Source organism: Phoca vitulina, unplaced genomic scaffold (assembly GCF_004348235.1).
Source record: "Phoca vitulina isolate PV1807 unplaced genomic scaffold, GSC_HSeal_1.0 scaffold6, whole genome shotgun sequence".
Taxonomy (NCBI): domain Eukaryota; kingdom Metazoa; phylum Chordata; class Mammalia; order Carnivora; family Phocidae; genus Phoca; species Phoca vitulina.
The window spans coordinates 11,453,593-11,473,735 of NW_022589709.1; the positions used below are offsets into that span (position 1 = coordinate 11,453,593).

Sequence of the window (20,143 nt, forward strand, 5' to 3'; positions counted from 1 at the left end):
CTTTAGCTAACCACTTTGCAGACTTTGCCATTTTCCTCTCGTTAAAAAAGCAACCCCTCAGTATTATAACTTTCAAGCTTTTGAGTTAAGTTTATAATAATTTGATTAATTGAGGCATTAAATGATCATTTCAGGAGAAAAAATTGGTTGACTGATCTCAGGTTCTATAAATCACTTGTATTTATTACCATTGTTTTTACTGAATTCTGTGATTTAGAGCTTTTTGTTTTTAAGGTCTTCACTTGGACAGTTTTTAAAGAATGTTTTCTGGCTTCATTGCCCGTAATTTCCAGTTTGTAACTGTAGCAGGAAATTACATTGGGACTCTGGCTGTCCCCTTTCCATCTTAGGCCCCATTTACTCCCACTCCAATATAGGGTCCTAGCCCAACCAAACAAAATTTGCAAAAGAGGTGCCTAAGAACCAGTTTTACCACCCAGCGATGACTACCATCCTTTCTGTCAAAGTGGCTAGAGAGGCTGATGGAGGAGCTGGACATGGAGGTTGAGAATTCATGGAGGGGGTTGCAGGGTCTTGTGAAGGGATGAGGGGTAGGCCTTTCTCCAGAAGCCCACCAAGCTGGTCTTCAGAGAGTGATTGACCCTGCTGTCTCCAAGGCACTGTATGGTGGTGGGACTATTGCTGGGGAAGAGCAAATGAGAGAACATGGCTAAGATGAGGGAGCAAGAAGAGGGACTGCTTTGTGAATGGCCTGTGCTCCCAGATTCTATTGAAGGAAAAGATGTATAAGTGTTCCCTATGGCCTTTGTGGGAGAAACTTCCCCAAAGGAAGCCTCTTGGAAGACAAGACAGACACAGGACAAAGAGACCGAGGATGCACTATGAGATGAAGATGGGGGGGGACATGATACCTAGTAGCAGCCAGTGGAGACATTTACGTCCCTGAGGAGTCTGGTTGAGAGGTCCTCAGAATGGCAGCAGGTGTGGGAGGAAGTCCTTGAGCAGCTGGGCATCAGACATTTTTCATGACCAAAGGACTCTAAGTCCCATCATATCAGTGTTCATCAAGTAAGCACTTTTATACCCTGTACCTTTTGCCCTTTGTCTGCTTCCCTGCTCCAATCCTGGAAGGATCAGAAATCTTGGCAGAGAAGCTAGGAGTAAGGAGAAACAAAGCAGTAAACAGAAATGCAGGGCACCATAGGTTTTCCCCATGAACATGGAGTTTGGGCTTGAAGCAAGGCTGCCAGGGAAGACAGGGGTAATGATTAAATGAACTTTAAATGAAGTAGTTTTAACTAGTGCTTAGACTAGACATTTTAATTATGGAAGAAGAGCATTTTTGTTAACTAAGAGTGACTTAAGGACTTTCATTATCTGAGAGTAATTGGAAAAGCCATGGGGTTGGGGTAGATAGTCCTTAAAGGAGAGAGAATAGCCATCCCTATAAAAATGGGTGTGAATGGAGGTGGTGGTCAAGATCAGTGTTCTTTCACCTTCACCTTGCATAGTTCTAGTCTTTAAACCTGACATTTACCTTTTTTGCTTTTGGAGATTACTAAGACTATAAACTTAGTGATGAGACTTGCTTTCAGCAAAACAGTTTAGAATCTCCTTGGAGTTGACATTCTCAAGCTTTATTTGGTATCTACTTTTTGTCTCTTTTGCTGTGGAAATGAAGCCCAAATCTGGCTGTGGAGAAATTCAGTGGGAGATGTAAACATCAAGAGAAGGTAACAGGATGATAAAGGATCTGAGATCCTTGCCATCTGAAGAACAGGTATAGGGGCAAGGCATGTATTTAGCCTGTAAAAATGAAAGATGTAAAGAGAACTTGGTATGTGTCTTCATATATCATGTTTGAAGGACTCTAATTTTGTATGTGTTCACAGAATCAAACTAGGAGCATTTCAGGGAGAGTGATTATATACTAATCTAAATTACAACTTTGAAATGTACAGAGCTGTTTTTAAATACTGGAACTAGGTGTTCCTATTACAGAGAGCTCCTCTCTCGATATTTGCAAGCAGATACTAACTAGCTATATACAGGGGGTGTTAAGAGAGGACCCCTGCATTGGGAAGAATCTTGGATTTCATACTGTGGGCTTCCTTGCCAGTGCTGAGATTTTAGGTGTTAATAGGGTGAATCAAAGAGGCACTGGCTGGGGGAACCTCAGACCATCATTACTCTGCAGTTACTCCTATAATTAGCAGGTTAGGCACCTATGCTCACAGAAATAGCACTGGTAGTAAGATGTGTGTTCATTTAAGACCAGTATGGCTACTGCCTGAACCACAGTTGTGCAGCTGGATTTTCCAGTTGTGGTAGCAAGTGGAAACAAAACAGAAGATGAATATAATGTCAATTGCAAAAATAGAAGGTTGAAGCAATATCAAATTTTGATTGGTGCTACCAAAACCATCTGTGCATGTGTGATGTGTAAAGCCTTAGGTCAATGTTACCATTGGTTTCACTTTAAAGACTTATTTTTCCAAAGTTACAAGCATATCTGTAATCAGAATAACTAAAGGTTCTCAAATGAATTTTCTGAATAAAGAAATTAATCTTTCATTATCGTAAAAGAAAAGAAAAGCCCAAGTGATTACCTTCTCAGTTAATGCTCCACCATCATACACCTTGAGAGTAGTCATGTTTGAAGGCATGGTTGCATTTTGCATGTCTCCTTGGGGGTTTAGTCTCCAAATTGAGACTCTAATAATCTTCTGCATCTGCTGTTTAAATAGGAGTTCATCTGCCAGCATAACGACACAGCCTTCTCTCTGGAAGAAGAAATAGGACTTATAGGATTCATTTATTCATCCAAGAGTATTTTCAAACATGCCAACATGCTATTACTTTCATATATTAAAAAAAACAAAACTCTGTGTCTTACACTCCTACCTTGCTAAATCCACCCCCCACACCCATTTATCTGCTTTATAGCAGAACTTTACAAGACCTGTCTATACTCACCATTCTTCTCATACCATTCTTCTTGAACCCACTACTGGAGTGATCTCAAGTTTTCTTGTAGTTTTAAATGCTAACCATCCCTAACTTATATTACCATCTCAGATCTCTCTTCTGCCAAAGTCAGGGATCAGTGATGGTTCTTGGAGGGTAAGCCTTGACATGAACATAATTTAGGCAAGCTAGAAGTGGGCTGGTATAAGGCTGGAGTTGAAGTTCCCAGGTCAGATACATGGCCTTGTAAGTCTGAACATTAAACTAAAAGAGTAAACAGCAGTCAACTTGTGAAATTAGGGTCAGGAACACAGAAGCCAATAAAAGAGTTGTCAGAACAGAGGTGAGATGCCAGAGTTCCTATGAGGAGAAACGCCAGCAGGTACCTAAGGGAAGCATTTGAGACCTTAAATGTTTATTTATACCTTGTAATCTTCATGTCTGCGTCCAGTTCTGAAAAAATCTTCTTCTCTATCAATTTATTTTCCTTATAGAGGACTAAATGACCTACACTGTGAAGGGAAAAAAATAGATTTCTATACAGTGTATTTTAATACATGTTAAAAATTATATGAATAATATTTCCCCCGCTGACAGTTTCTAATCCTGCTTTACTGTAGTTAGGCGGCTATAAATACATTGAGCTTTAATGAATCTTTGAAATAAATTATTGATGATCATGAATTTTCTCACACTAAAGCCAACTAGAGCTATACCCCTGCAGTTTTATGAAAGTAAATTGTGCCTGTACATTATAAGTCTATTAGGAGAATCATGATTTCCTGCTGTTGAGAGCTGTGAGTAGAATGCTTTAGCAACATGGTGGTCAGTTTTCAGTAACCTTTAGGTTATTAGATACCAATAAGATGCCTTTTCTTTTCCATGACACACCAGGGACTTAGTGAAAGGGGAACAGAACACAATAAACAAACAATCCTGTGCATGTAGATGGATAGTGAGCCATGTAAACATTATGCATTTCCTTAGCAATTGGCATTGAGGTTATGATAAGATGCCCTTGACTGCATGCACTCCCTGGGTGTATTCAACATTTATCTGGCACTGAGCACTAATGTAAGTGCAGATCCGGATCTCATTAGAGGTGTGGAAATAATACATTAGGGATGTCTGATGAGATGCCTTTGGTTGGCAAGATACCTGTAGCAGGCCATAATTGATACCACCAGACCTGACTGAAGGTCTTGAGAATCGATAGCCGCCACAAATGCGTAGGGAGGCAGAGTTCCTGAAATCGATTCTGATACCTTGGATTGAGCAAGAAAACCACATATATGTTGATATTTTTGGCTGTGAGCATAATTCATCCTTACCTTGACCACCACGTGTTCAATTACCTAATAGGCAAATTGTGAATGTGCTCAGGGTCCTAAGACATGAGGAACAGCAAAATATTTTAAACAATTCAGCTTCAAAATACATAACCCGAACTTTGCAACCATAGTAATCTGAGGGAAAAAAACCATTTTAATTTCAGCATATGCATGAAATTATCGGTTTTATGGCTTAGGGTTTTTTTTTTTTTTTTTTAATTACAAATGAAGGAGAAGTTACCATAATCTTTTCAGCTTTGAGGGCCTTTTAAAGATCTTCAGCTGACCTTGTTCTCCACTGAAATGGAAGTAAAGCCCCCTCTGAAAGTGCACAAATGACCCATGCTCTGTGCTGGTCCAGCGGTGTCTTTGTGACCCAGAGATAATTAGTCTCAGCCCAAAAGGATGACTGGATTACTCTTATCTGCGCGTGAGCTTGCAGCACGACAAATGTTATTAATGGTCATAAAATTATCTGATCTTTTTTTAACACCAGCCTTAGCATTTGTCTCTCTGACCTCATGTGGCAGTTATTCCCACAGGCTGACCGATGTGCAGGGTGAAGATGAATTTCTTTTTATTGGTTTGAAATTTATTGTCCATTAATTTCATTGATCAAAGGGAATAAAAGATCAAAGAAAGGATAGCCCATTACATGAAGATACAAATCATTATTACTTTCTTTAATATTTTTGACATTAACATTAATCACTATGAATTATGGTGGTGTTCCTTTGGATGTAGTATGCAACTTCAAACACATTTTAACACCACATTATTGCTCACCATGTTACTTAAGCAAGTTTTCTTTTAGCACACTTTTTTTTCCCCTCATTTGCAACCAAATGGGGGGAAAAGCATCTTGTTTGTATCTCTAGAGGCTGTAATCACACGTCTGTGTACCTGTATCTGCTTTTGCAGCAAAATACTTAATATTTAATAGACGTGACTGAGCTATGTTCTTTTCTCAGTAAACTATACCAACTTGAAAGGCATATAAATATTCAGGATCTGTGGAATCAAAGACAAATTTGATATTTTGGGGGAAACTTAGAGCTGCGAATGATAATAGGATTGTGTGTTTGATTTGAAAATATGAGGAAAAAGATAGAAAGATGTCTTTGATGCATCTATTAAAACCTACATTTCCTCACATTTCCTAGCCAAATGACTGTTTTCCAGGGCAATTTTATGGGGATTTTTTGGAGCTAAGTATGAAAAGATTCAGTTATATATGTACTTTTGAGAAGATGGTTTTGGAAGTAATTTGTTATGTCTTTTTACTCAACAGATATCTTTGGTTATTTACAACAAACAGGGCTTTTTTTCATTTTTCTCTTTTCTTTCTTTTCTTTCTTTCTTTTTTTTTTTTTTTAGATCAATTTGGTCCTTTTCTTTGAATGTTCACCCTATGTAGTTGGTTATGACCTCCTGTAACAAAATAGATACTGAAGAGCTAGAGAGATTTTAGAAAGTATCCTGTTCACCTCACTTTACAGATGGAATGCTTAAACAAAGAAGAGATGAGATGATTTGCCCAAGGACTTACAGCTGGCCATTTCCACCACAAGCTCTGGAATTATACATTTCTGACTTCTAATTTACTGATCTCCAAAGTAAATTTCATTTGTTCAATGACTAGATTGCTTCTAAGGCATACTGATTATTTTCAAAATAATTAAGGTTGCCTGTCCGTTTGCTTGAGCTTAAAACTGAAGGTTTGGAGCCATCAAATGTTAAGTTGGGTTTGACAGCCATTTACTAAGCATCTAGAGTATGGTAGGCCTTGTGCTATATACTAGAAATACCAAAATGATTGCAAAGGTAGCTTTTGATCTTAAAGTCTAGTGAAGTGGATAGACTCAGGTAAAAATAAAAATAATATAATATTAAGTCTCAGTGCTAGACGCTTCATGCCATTTGTGCATGCATTCAAGAGAAGGGTGCTTACCTCTAGGAAAGATCAAAAACTGTTTCAAGAAGGTAATTCTTGTCTGAGATAGTGAAGAGAAAACATGTGTTTTCCCGGCAAAAAATAAGATCATTTGAGGTGGACAAAGAAAAAACTGAGTGTGCAAATATCCAGGGATGTGAAAAATTACAGCCTGCTCAGAATATTCAGTTATGCAGGAGATATGGGAGCAGTGGTGCATGTGATAGGAGATGGGGCTAAAGAGGGAGAAAACAGCCAAATCCTACACAGGTATAAAGCCTATGCAGATAGATAGCATTATCTGATCTGCGTTTTAGAAATACTGTTCCTAGGACACTGAGGAGGAGGACTGGTTAAAAGGGGCAAGGCAGGAATGGAACTGGAGTCCAAGGACATAGGCCACCTCTTTGGTCTAGGCAAGAGTGACAAGGTCCTGAATAACAACAAAGTGAGATGGTTTATGAGAGACAATTTGGTAGACTGAGGAACTATTTGGAAGGGGAAAAACAGGCTGTCATGAAGATCGAAGTGTCAAATATGACATCCAGGATTTGGGCTTCTGTGAATGGAATACAGATGAAAAGTAGAGTGGGGAAGTGTGTTAAGAACACAGTGAGCTCGGTTTTCAGTATGTTGAGCTTAAGGTTACAGCATGCATTTGTGAAGTCATTGTGTCTAAAACCCAATGGGATCCACAGCTCTGGTTTTCAGATGAGAAATAGGTATGGTAATGAGGTAAAGGAATCCTCAGTTGGTACAATGTTGTTTAAATCTGTGAGAGCTTGTGAGCATCCAGGTAGTGCCTAGACAAGTAGCAGAAAAGAAGGAATCGGAATGCCACCACCATTTCTGAGAAATTTAAAGGAAGAACCACTGGTGAAAAAGCCTGCTAAGGAATGGGGAGCCAGCAGGCTGATAGTTCAGAAGATAAGGGCATCATGTTTCAAGGAGCAGGCATTAGAACCAGAAGCTTCAGGTCATGGTGAGATGAATGTTGAAAAGTATCCATCTGTCTTATCTATTGGTGGAATACTGGTGACTTCAGCAGAGGCAGTCCCTGGCATGGTGCAGCAGAGATCTATCCAGAGGCAGGAGAGGAGAAGAGCAAAATGAACACAGACAACTATTCCAGCGCAAAGCAGTTGATGTTCAGAGAAAATGCAGGGGTCAGGAATGAGGTTGGGGGAGAGGCAGATTTGAGCCATTTTAGAGACTGATGGGGAAGAAGATGATAGAATGGGAGAGGCTCAACCTGTAGGTGAGGGGCCCAGTTAGAGGAGAACATTCCTGGATGCCGTGTGTTCAACCGCACAGATGGGAAGCTGCCTTCGATGAGGAAAAGGGAGAGGCACACTTACAGACCTCAGACACAGATAGTATGGATATAGATTTGTTTGATGGGGAAGAAGTGACGTGGAAGAACCCTCCCAAACTGCATTATTCTGAATATAAATCCTGACTTACCTTGTCAGGTGTGTCCTTGGGCAAGTTTTATTATCTCTCTGATCTTCAGTTTTCTCTTCTGTATAATTGTGGCATTAATTATCTAAACCTTATTGAGTTGTATGAATTAAATGAGATAATGCCTATAAATTTTCAGCTTAGTACCTAACACATTATAAGTGCTTAAAAGTGGTAGCTGTCACTTCTTATCCAGTTCATTCATTCAACTCATGTGCATGAAACTACTCTAAGCCAGGTGGAGGATCTATTGCAGTACTAAGACAGACCTGCTCATCCATGGGGAGCATACAGAATGCTGCATCAGCAGGAAAATCGATGGGACATCAGGAGTCCAGTCCGTACTTTCTGAGACTGATGGTTGCTTGGTTTTTCATTTGCGCCTAAGGAGAATTAGTGATGGCTGCGGGATGAGTGGAGAAAGTAAAACATATTCATCTTCTCCAATCAGCTTCTTCCAAAGTGAAAGATCAATTATCTTCAACATGAAGTTCATCTATATCTTTCTTAGTTCCAGTTGCAAAATTTATCGAAGTTCCTTAGAACATATCAGTATAGCCTCTTAAAATCTTGTTCATGAGCACACAGAGCAAAAAGGTAAAAAATAAAGAACTCACTAGAAAAAAGACAAGGCAGTCACCTTCCAAGTCAGAGTCACATGGAGTTTCACCACGGCGGACTCTGGTCACCTCTCCGCATGCCCATTCTCTCACAAATACTCTAAGAGGTATAATGAGACGTTTTTCTCAAATATTTCGTTTATTTCTGTGGTGAAAAAAAAAATCTTGTGATTTATTAGTCCATTTAAAACCCATTAAAGATCTACTTGCTTTGATTAAATGGCACCATTTTAAAGGTTAATCAGTGTCATTTTTTATATTTAAAACTTAAAGGTACAGTGCTTCTTACTTACTGAAAATTACTACCAAAAATGGAATGAGAGCAGTCATTGAAATGCATGCTTACTTAAAGTGTGGAATAAATACAGTGTGAATCATTTCTTGGTCAGATCCTATGGGTCAGTATGCTACTAATAATATACATTTTTCTCACTTCTAGCAACTACAAGGTCAATATGAGTGTCCTTGTTTACAGTTTTCTCCATGCATCTCTATACTAAGCAGGCTGAAAAATGCCCCCTCTGTCTGTCCTTTGATTTCTAACAAACTATGTTGGTATACCTCTCACCACCAAAGCAGAAAACTGTGTTCTAGACTAATGGACAAATACTCTGTTTTTCTTTGTGAATGCTATATTACAATTTGCTTTATTTACTCTCTTCCGTATTCTTATTTATATATTTAATATCTGAATGTTCTTCCTTTAAGTAATATTGTAACATCACAGATAAGACTAAAGTCATCTTTGACCTTCATCACCCAATCAACTCACTTCTCAGCTTCTCTACTTAATTTGGTATATATTTAATCATTTTTTTAATATAAAAGCATCCTACTGTAGGTATTCATCTCTACCTTGAGTTTTTCGACCTCTGATGTATCCTCAAGATGCCTTATTTCATTTTCTTAATTTATAATGTGAGACTTACAAAAAAAGAGTTCAAATTCGTTTTGGAACTATTGAAAAGAAGAAACTCTTCATATGCAAATCAATTATTAGTAGGTATGAGGAAGGTAAATCCTGCAACTATTTAAGGGAAATTCTTGGTTTTATTAGGTGATAAGAGAAAGGCTAGTTTACATTTTTCTCTTGAGATTCCGACAATCACTTATCCTGAGATTCTCTTCTGAGCAGGATTTATCCCCATTTGTCCTAGAGTGTGCTTTCCTTGCTTGTGGTTTCTCTTTATAGTAAGTCTTTAGTTGTGAGAACTATTTGTGTGGTGATGTTCCTTACGGTGATTGCTTGGATTTTACTTTCCGAAGAATCACTGTATCAGGAAACATGCATCCTCTTAATATGATGCACACACACTAATGTTGGATAACTTATCTGTGCCTCATCACTGGAGAGAGAAAGAAGAAAGACACTATAGCAAAAACCTGTATACAGCTTGCTCTTTTTGTGTAGAGCATATTGAAGAAGCAATGTCACTCTGATGGTGCTGTGCTCCGTGGCTTTGCCACAGATAGAAGAATTCAATAAGAAATTAAAAAAAAATCTAGAAGAATTTAATCTGTATTCATGAATAATTATTTGGCTATGATTCCCTTGTTTACCGAGTAATTATGGTTTTAAAATCTGTTTGGGTTAGCATTTAGCATTTCTCCATCCAAGGGAATCATAACATTGATGGAATATCTATCAGCCCATTCTTATGAGCTAAAGTAATTAAAAAAATTCTTTATTATTCTCTGTATGATAGTAACCTATAATAAATTTGGAATGAGTTGTTCAAATATTGACTATCAAAGCAGTGTCCTTCTGCTTCTATGAATAAAGGGGGAAAGAATTTGAAGGGTTTCCTAAGCGTTGATGAAATTCATGACTTCCGAATCACCATACATTGGAAAAGTCACACCATACATACACAGGACCAACCACAAAATCATACGCAAATCTGATACCAATATTAATCAGACCACAGAAATGAACTTAGGATCTGAACTGCAGAAGAATGAAATTTTAGGAGAGATATATTGTAAGTTAAGATTGAGTACTATTTTCTTTTAAATTTAAACCAGGAAATTGACCCTTTTGAAAGTGTATCACATCTCATTACTATGTATACGTAAGCAACCATTATAAAATTGTGGCTGCTAAACAAAAATTCCTATTTGTGGTACTTTTTATCTTGAATTGCTTCCTAAATTAGGATAAGAAATTGTAAGAAGTTAAAAAAAAATTCTTCCAAGAAAATGAGTGCATTGGACAAGAAGATATCTGAAGTCTTAGTGCTACCATTATATAGTAATTCTAAGACAGCTATTATTCCAATGAAGATGCTTGGATTTATTTTCCTTTAAAACTGTTATTTGTGGCTATTTAAAATTTACAAGTGAGGATGGTGGAGCAGAGATAGGGGTTCTCAGCAGGTACTGGGAGAACAGTGTAGTTTTTTTGTTTTGTTTTTTAAGAACCACAATGTTGAAACTACGTAATTACATAGTAACTGTTGACCTTGTAATTACACTGTAAGTACCTGTAGTGACAAGATAAATGCATGGTTATTTCAGTCTTTTAAGCTATAGGGCTATCCTGCGACCCTAACAATGTAAGCTACATAGTAATTTATTTGTAGAGTAAATAGTGCTTACCCACAAGTAATACCCACACATGTGCAGTGCTTGCTACACAGATCCAGAAAAATATGGCAAATCATTGCCCTCTAGGCACTTTTATTAAAATGACATGCAAACCACGTGTATGTACACCACTAGGTTTAAGTTATTTGTGGAGCATTTGGGAGTTTTCATCATTGCCTTTTGTCCTCAAATTTCCTGTTTTCTACATAGATAGAGTTATAGGTGAGTTCTTTTAATGATATTTTTTGTTACAATCCTATGTAACCATATGATTTGTTAACTGAGAGTTCTCTTGTCCTTACAAATTTCCTTCATTTAAATAAAGCTGCTTTTGCAAGAAATGTACATACATCAAACTACATTTATTTTAACAAGTTTTGTTTTGTTTTGTTTTTTAGAGAGGGGGAAGGTGGGAAGGGCAGGGGCAAAAGGGAAAGAGAATATTAAGCAGGCTCCATGCCCAGCGCGGAGCCCTACATGGGGCTCGATCTCACAACCCTAAGATCATGACCTGAGTTGAAATCAAGAGTTGTACACTTAACCGACTGAACCATCCAGACTCCCCTATTTTAACAAGTTTTAAGTGATAATCTATATGAATTTGCAGTAGAAAGTAAATAAGAGTTGTGAAGAACTTTCTAGAACATAAATGCTTTTGTAATATAAATGATAATGGTGGCTACTAGCATTTATTGAATGCTTATTAAACCTGAGGACATATGATAATTACCCCTAATTTTGTCATGTCTTCACAAGTTCAGATTTCAACATACTGAATGTTTTTGTAACAATTTGACTTTAACCAAGGAGCTAGATGACTTGTTTTTCAGCCATTTATTCATTCAAAGTATTTTTGTCAGTCTCTCCGTGTGCCAAATACTATGCTAGGTGGTCTTTAGCAACTATTAGTCTTCATAATGAAAGAGAAAATTGACAAATTATTTCAGTTTATGGTATAAAAATAATAGCAAGCATAGGATGAGATGGGAATGAATTAAAGTTATCAGGTCACGAGAGCCAAGTTGGGGCTGTGATGGAGGAGGAGAGTATTCAGGCTGAGGGAATAGCATGCTACAAACACCCAGAGACAAAGGTGAAATGACATGGGAAATTTGAAGCCTCCACACCTGGGACATGGAGTTTGAGGGTGTGAGCTGGTAGAGAGAAGATTCCAGAAGATAGGCACCATACCTTGAGCAGCCTTATGATAAGGGGTTTTGATTTCATCCATGCTCATTGAAGAATCATTAAAGAATTTAAGCAGAAGGAGAGTGGACAATGTGGACAATGGATGAGAATAAGGCAGTACTGCCACTTGGGAAACATATTATTGAGGTCAGTGCAGGAATCCAGTGGAGAGGGGATGCTGCTCAGAATTTAGCACAAGAATATTGGAGGCTCCTCTTATATTCTGTCCACATAGTTCTTTATGCTGAAATGTTTAGTGTCACTGCCATTAGTGAATATTATACATTTGTCCAGGTGCAGTGTAAATGCAAGAAGGGAGGTAGACTGATGCCACTGGAATAACCAGTCGAAGCATTAATTGACCAGGGTTTAAGCAAAGACACTTATAATTGGACTCTGAATGTAATATATCATATAGTAATGTTTTTAAGTTCTGTAGGTGGAAGTTTGTCAGCCTGAAGGTGGTTTCAGCTCATGAGACATACTTCAATCTTTCCTTGTCTAAAACATTGAATCATTCAATAAATAAGCCACTGGCACTTTTCCCCCTGTGGCCTCTGTGTTGATCCATTTCCTCTAACCAACGCACAGTTTTCACATGACATATTTGTTCCTTTTTTGACAAGGGTTTGCAAGTGAACCTCCCTAGGAAAGACTATATATGTGAACCACTCCGAAGGGCTTATGGGAAGCTATATTGGGAATGTTTTCCTTAGCACATCAGTGTATGATCAGGAGAAAAGAAAAAAAAATTAAAAAGCAAAAGGCAAACTTTTGTTTGGATTCAAATGTCATCTTTTCCTGTGCCACATTTATTTTTATTTTCTCTCTGACAAGGAATGTTAACTTTCCAGGAAAACTCGACTTCTCTAAGAGAACAGCCAACACAAACAATTTTTTTTAAGGTGTGATTTTCCTTGAGCCTGTGATTTTATCATTTGGAGTGAATGGTGGGTTGGAAAAAAAATAAAAAGGCTTGGGAGTATATATTTCCTTTACTAGGACATCAACTTGAATCATGCCTTGGATATTGTGGCTATGGTTTTCCAGGTCTTTGCTTCTCAGGAGACCCTGATGTGAAACAAAATGGAAAACTCGATCCACATTCTCTTTGGGTCAGATCTCTAGGGGACCCAGATAAGGTGAGAAAAACTTCTGCTTGCTCGTGACATATTCTAGACAGATATTGTCCCTGAACATATTTACATTGGCAGCTTTTTATATTGGGGCAATGTGGATTTTATGAAATGAAAGCAGTTTTCCCTTTCCTAACAGGGAGAGATTTCTCTTTTCGGGTAGGACATTCTCAAAACATTTTTTTTTTTTTTTAATTCAAAGTAGTCAATCATGCCTTGCGAGTAGCAGAATTCCAGGATTTTTGCCCGTGTGCCTTCTGTATTGCAAATAAAAGATCATATATTTTTATTTTTTCAATTCATTTGAAGCACAAATAGATTTCTCTATTCTCTCTGTGTGCTAGGAGACATCTTTATTTTCCTTGCAGCATTTCCTTTGTGCTTTTGAGCTTGAATGGATATCTTCTGTTTGTAATATGTATATTTTTTAATAATTTGTAGCATGAACAGTTGACAGATACAGCCACTTATGTCCTCCATATATTATGACAAAATATAAAACTCATTTATAGATGATGCTTTGCATTTTAACCCCGTCTTAACGGTTTCTTTTATAATCATCAACTATATCAATGATGGTTATTTAGACAATAGGTAGAGGAGGAGAGATGGAGAATACCCCAAGAATAGAATTACACTAACATTTATGATTATGTGACACCTTGAATTCCACCCAATACTTCAGTTTTACTTACTCCCTGAACTTTTACTATTAATGACATTCAGGCTGAAAAAAAAAAGGTTGAAATGCCAACATCATATTGGAAGATAAATTTACATTTCATTCCCAACACCGTAATTTAATAAAAGTTTTATGGTGTTATGGGTACTTAATTATGCTCAAAGCAGAGCTGGAATTTAACAGTGTTCCACATACAGAAGAGTTGGTGGTGCTTTATTTTAAAAAGTTCCTTTGAAAGAGCATTGTAGTGTATGATACAACAAATATGCTGCATTTAAAATACACTTTATAAAATGATGAATTAGTTAAATTATAGTTCATTTCTGTTACAGAAAATAAACTTTCGTAATTCACTTAAGGTGATATACTATACTAGGTTACTGGATTATCAGGCTTTGAAATATTCATTCCTCTCAGAATTGCAGCTACGTTGATGGTACTGTGTATGTAGCTTTTACATTTTAAGTCCAGACGTGAGTTTTCTGACTTTTTTTCTAAGTAAGCATTATTAATTCTCCTGGGCACTCTTGGTGATAGTTTTTATCACCCCCTTCCCTCTTCTCTTATCTCATCAAAGTCCTGTTGATTAGATCTTTTTAAAGCTCATTGAGAATCATGTTATCCTCCTCTGCTTAAAATTGTTCCAAACCTCCTTCCTCAGTGTTGATTGACTCTAGTCTAAACTGCCATTTACAATTCTACAGTCTGGCTTCTACCTACTTTCATTTGCATACCTCACATCCCAGCCAAACTCTAGTCCTTCGAACAGGACCCCTTTCTCACTCCCTTTACTTCATGCTGTTCCCTCTGGTAGAATTCTCCCTTTCTTCCCATTTCCACCTGGTGATTTTTTCATCTTTCAAGACTCAGTCCATATGCTACCTCTTTCCCAGACAGAAGTTTTTCTTCAGCATTGGCTTCCTTTACTATATACTTTATTTTCCTTTACATTTAGACTTACAAAATGTGTTTTTTTCTTCTACACGTGACATTTCCCTATTAGCTTCCACGATCCTTGTCAGAAGGTTCTACATCTCATTCATTCCCTGAAGCTCTTGTACAATGTCTTGTACATAGTAGCCACTTACTCAATGTTTGTGCAATGAATGGATTCACTTTTGGAGGGGATGTTTGTATGTGTTAGAAGTGACTGAGGGGTCACACCTCTTTTCCTCCAAATACATTTTATTTAATGTCCCAATTTAAACTGGTTATAACCTCAAAAATATCAGCTCTAAACTACCACCCATGTCTATCCATGAACTCTTCCACCATTAGGAATTCTTACTTGGTTGGAAATATCAATTTTTCCATCCACTTTAAACAACAGGGTATTTATCTTTTATGTTAACCACCTCATCATTTTGTAGGGTTGCCTGAGTAACTTTGGTATTCCCAAGTTTCCCAAGTGTAGCACTTTATTTTGAGAGTCAGAGCTGAGGTTTTTTTATTTGTTTTAGTTAGCTAACTTTATTTTTAAGAGCAATTTCAGTTTCACAACAAAATTGAGCGTAAAGTACAGAGAGTTGCCATAAACTCCCTGTCCCCACACATGTATAGTGTCCCTTTGCTATCAAGTTCCCACATCAGAGGAGTGCACTTGTTAAAATTCCATGAACCTAGATTGACCTATTACCACACAAAGTCTGTAGTTTACATTAGAGTTCACTCTTAGTGTTTGACATTCTATGGGTCTTGACAAATGTATAATAACATGTATCCACCATTATAGTACCATGCAGAATAGATTCACTGACCTAAAAATCCTCTGTACTCTGCCTTTCATCCCTCTTTCCCCACTAACCCCTGACAATTACTAATCTTTTTACTGTCTTCATAGTTTGGCCTTTTCTGGAATGTAGTGTGAAGTTTTTTTAGATAGGTTTCTTTCATTTAGTAATATGCATTTAACTTTCCTCTATGTTTTTCCATGGCTTGATACCTTATTTCTTTTTACTGCTGAATAATATTCCATTGTCTGGATGAACCACCATTTATCCATTTACCTACAAAGGACATCCTAGTTGCTTCCAAGTTTTGGCAGTTATGAATAAAGCGGATGTAAACATTCGTTTCAGGTTTCTGTGTGGATATAGTTTTTGGTTCATTGGGGTAAATATGAAGGAGTGTGAATGTCATATAGTGAGTATAAGTTTAGTTTTGTAAGAAACTGATAAACTGTCTTCCAAAGTGTCTGTACCATTTTGTGTTTACAGCAGGCGTGAATTAGATTTCCTATTGTCTGTATTCTCACCAGCATTCTAATAGGAGTAGTGCTATCTCATTGTTTTAATTTGCAATTCTCTAATGACATATGACATTGGACATTTCTCATATACTTACTTGCCATCTCTATATATTATATACATCTCTATATATTATATACATCTATAATATTATATATGTATAATATTATATACGTATATATTTATATATACTTACCATCTATATATATCTGTATATATTATATACACCTATATATATACACATCTATACATATATATATAATATACATATATAGATGTATATATATAACATTTTTTCATATACTTACTTGCCATCTATATATATATATTATTGTCATCAATGTATATATTCTTTGGTGAGGTGTCTGTTCAGGCCCTTTCCTATTTTTTTTAAATCAGGTTGTTCATTTTCTTATTGTTGAGTTTTAAGAGTTCTTTGTATACTTCTGATAACAGTCTTTTATCAGGTGTGTCTTTTGCAAATACTTTCTCCCCAGTCTGTGACTTCTCTTATCATTCTCTTGACACTGCCTTTCATAAAGTATAAGTCTTTAATTTTAATAAGGTCCTGCTTATTACTTCTTTCATGGATCATGCCTTTAGTGTTGTATCTGAAAAGTCATAGTCATACCCAAGTTCATCTAGGTTTGCACTAAGCCTAGGAGTTTTATAGTTTTGTGTTTTATCATTAGTTCAATGATCATTTTGAGTTAATTTTTGAAGGGAGTAAGGTCTGTGTCTAGGTTATTTTTTTCCATGTGAGGTCCAGTTGTTCCAGTACCATTTGTTGAGGAGGCTGTCTTTGCTCTGTTGTATTGCCTTAGCTCCCTTGTTAAAGAGTAATTAGCTACATTTATATGAGTCTATTTCTGGATTTTCTATTCTGTTCCATTGATCTAATTATCTATTCTTTCACCAATGCCACACTGTCTTGATTACTGTAACTTAATGAGAAGATTTTGACTGGAATTCCATTGATTCTGTAAAACAAGTTGGGAAGAACTGACATCTTGACAATATTGGGTCTTCCTACCCATGAACATGGGATATCTCCCCATTCAATTAATTCTTATTTGGTATCTTTTAATCAGAAGTCTGTAATTTTTCTCATATAGCCCTTGTACGTATTTTGTTAGATTTATACCTAATGATTTTACTTTTTGGAGGGGACGCTCATGTGAATGGTATTGTGTTTTTAATTGTAAATTTCAGTTGTTATTTGATGGTATATGGTAAAATGATGGACTTTTGTATATTAATCTTATATTCTGCAATCTAGCTATAATCGCTTATTAGTTCTAGGAGGGTTATTTTTTTTGTTCTTGTTGATTCATTTGGGTTTTCTCCATAGATCATCATGTCATCTGTGAACAAAGTTTTATTTCTTCCTTTCCAATTTGTATAACTTCTTATTCTTCTCTTACTGCATTATCTAAGACTTCTAGTATGATGTTGAAAAGCAGTGATGAGAAGGGACATCCTTGCTTTGTTCCTAATCTTAGTGGGAATGCTTCAAGTTTCTCACCATTAGTATGATGCTAGTTGTAGAGTTTTTGTAGATATTCTTTATCAAGTAGAAAAAATTTTCCTTTGTTCCTAGTTTCCTGAGAGTTTTTATCATGAATGAGTGTTGGGTTTTGTCAAATGTTTTTTCTGCATTTATTGATATGATTGTGTGATTTTTCTTCTTTAACCTGTCGATATAATAGATTACACTAATTGATTTTTGAGGATTGAACCATTCTTGCATACCTGGATGAATCCCATTTAATTGTGGTATACAATGAATTCTTTTTATATATTGTGGATTCATTTTACTAGTATTTTGTTGAACTTTTTGCATCTGTGCTCATGAGCAATATTGGACTGTACTTTTCTTGTAATGTCTTTTCTGATACTGGTATTAGGGTAATGGTGGCCTCATAGAATAAGTTATAAAGTATTTTCTCTGCTTATATTTTCTGGAAAAGATTGTAGAGAATTAGTATAATTTCTTCCATAAATGTTTTGTAGAATTCACCAGTGAATTTATTAAGGCGTAGAGTTTTCTGTTTTGGAAGGTTGTTAATTATGGATTCAATTTCTTTAATAGAGATAGATCTATTCAGATGGTGTATTTTTTGTGTGTGTCCAGGTTTTGGTAGATTGTATCTATCAAGGGATTGGTCCATTTCATATAGGTTATCAAATTTGGGACATAGTGTTGTTTTTAATATTGCTTTATTATCTTTTTAATCTCCATGAGATCTGTAGTGATGTCCCCTCTTTCATTCTAATATTAGTAATTTGTGTCTTCTCTCTTACTTTCTAAGTTAGCCTGGCTAGAGGCTTACTGGTATTGATTTTTTCAAAAACAACCTTTTTGTTTAGTCAATTTTCTCTATTGATTTCCTGTTTTCAATATCATTGATTTCAGCCCTAATTGTAATTTTTTTCTGCTTATTTAGAAATTTATTTGCCCTTCTTTTTATAGTTTCCTAAGGTAGAAGCTTAGATTATTGATTTTAGATCTTTCTTCTTTTCTAATATATGCATTCATTGTTAAAATTTTACTGTAAACATTGTTTTTGCTGAATTTTCATTTTCATTTCATTCGAAATCAAGGTGACCTTTGAACAACATGGGTTTGAACTGCATGGGTCCAATTATATGTGGATTTTTTTTGACAAATACAGTACTGCAAATGTATTTTTTTCTTATGATTTTCTTAATAACATTTTCTTTTCTCTAGCTTACTTTATTGTAAGAATATAGTATATAATAGATATAGAAAATATGTATTAATCAACTGTTTATGTTATGTTATCTTATGCTTCCAGCCAACAGTTGGCTATTAGTAGTTAAGTTTTGGGGGAGTCAAGAGTTGTATGCAGATCTTCAACTGTTTGAGGAGTCAGTGCCACTAACCCCTGTGTTGTCCAAAGGCCAACCTTATTTTTCAATTTCTCTTGAGATTTTTTTCTTTGACCCATGTGTTATTTATAATTGTCTTATTTAATCTCCATGTATTTTAGGATTGTCCAGATATCTCTCTGTTACTGATTTCAAGTTTAATTCTATTATGGTATGAGAGAAGACATTGTATGTTTTCTGTTCTTTTAAATTTGTGAGGATGTGACTCAGAATGTGGTCTATCTTTGTGAATGCTCCATGTGAGCTTGAGAACAAGGTGTAATCTGCTCTTAGTGAATGAAGTAGTCTATAGATGTCCATTTTAACTAGTTGATTGATAGTGCTGTTGAGTTGAACTATATCCTTACTGATCTTCTGCCTGCTGGATCTGTCCATTTCTGTTAGAAGGATGTTGAATTTCCAGCTATAATAGTGGATTAATCTGTTTCTTCTTGCAACTCTAACCAGTTTTTGTCATGTATTTTGATGCTCTGTTGTTATGCACTACACATGAAGGAATGTATTAATCTCTTTATTATTATGTAATGCCCCTCTTTATCCCTATAACTTCCTTGTTCTGAAGTTTCTTCTCTTCCTCTGTCTGAAATTAATATTACTACTGCCACTTTGTTATGATTAGCATGTTAGCATGGTGTATCTTCCCACATATTTACATTATATATATATATTGTAAAGACTATATAGTTGGGTCTTATTTTTTTATTCACTCTGGCCATTTCTGTCTGTTAATTTATGTATTTAGACCATTTACTTTTAAGGTAATGATTAATACAGATTAACATATATTCTGTTTTTTGTTCTTGTTCTTTATTTCTTTGTCTTCCACATTTTTCTGCATTTTGTGGTTTTAATTGAACATTTACATGATTTCATTTTCTTTCCTTTCTTAGCATATTAATTGTGCTTTTTTTTTACACTTTTGTTTTTTTTAGTGAATCGTTGCCTAGAGTTTGCAATATACATTTACCATATCCAAGTCCACTTTCAATTAACACTGTGTCCCTTCATGAGTACTGTGAGTACCTTAAAATATATATATATATATATATATATATATATTTCTAATTCTTTCCTCCAGTTCTTGTATCATTTCTGTCATTCATTTACTTATACATAAAC

At 36.0% G+C, this 20,143-nt stretch overlaps 1 protein-coding gene across 11 annotated transcripts in view; it reads left to right on the forward strand.

Annotated features, from left to right (window-relative positions):
* The window catches only part of TENM2 (teneurin transmembrane protein 2), a 1,203,413-nt gene that overhangs the window by 55,005 nt on the left and 1,128,265 nt on the right, over window positions 1-20,143 (forward strand). The window contains exon 1 of one of the 11 annotated variants that reach the window (XM_032403431.1): window positions 11,423-13,189. The exons of the other annotated variants lie outside the window; for them this stretch is intronic. The gene's annotated coding sequence lies outside the window, so the exon portion shown is untranslated. Of the gene's footprint in view, window positions 1-11,422; window positions 13,190-20,143 lie in introns of those variants that run through there. 11 annotated transcript variants of the gene reach the window in all.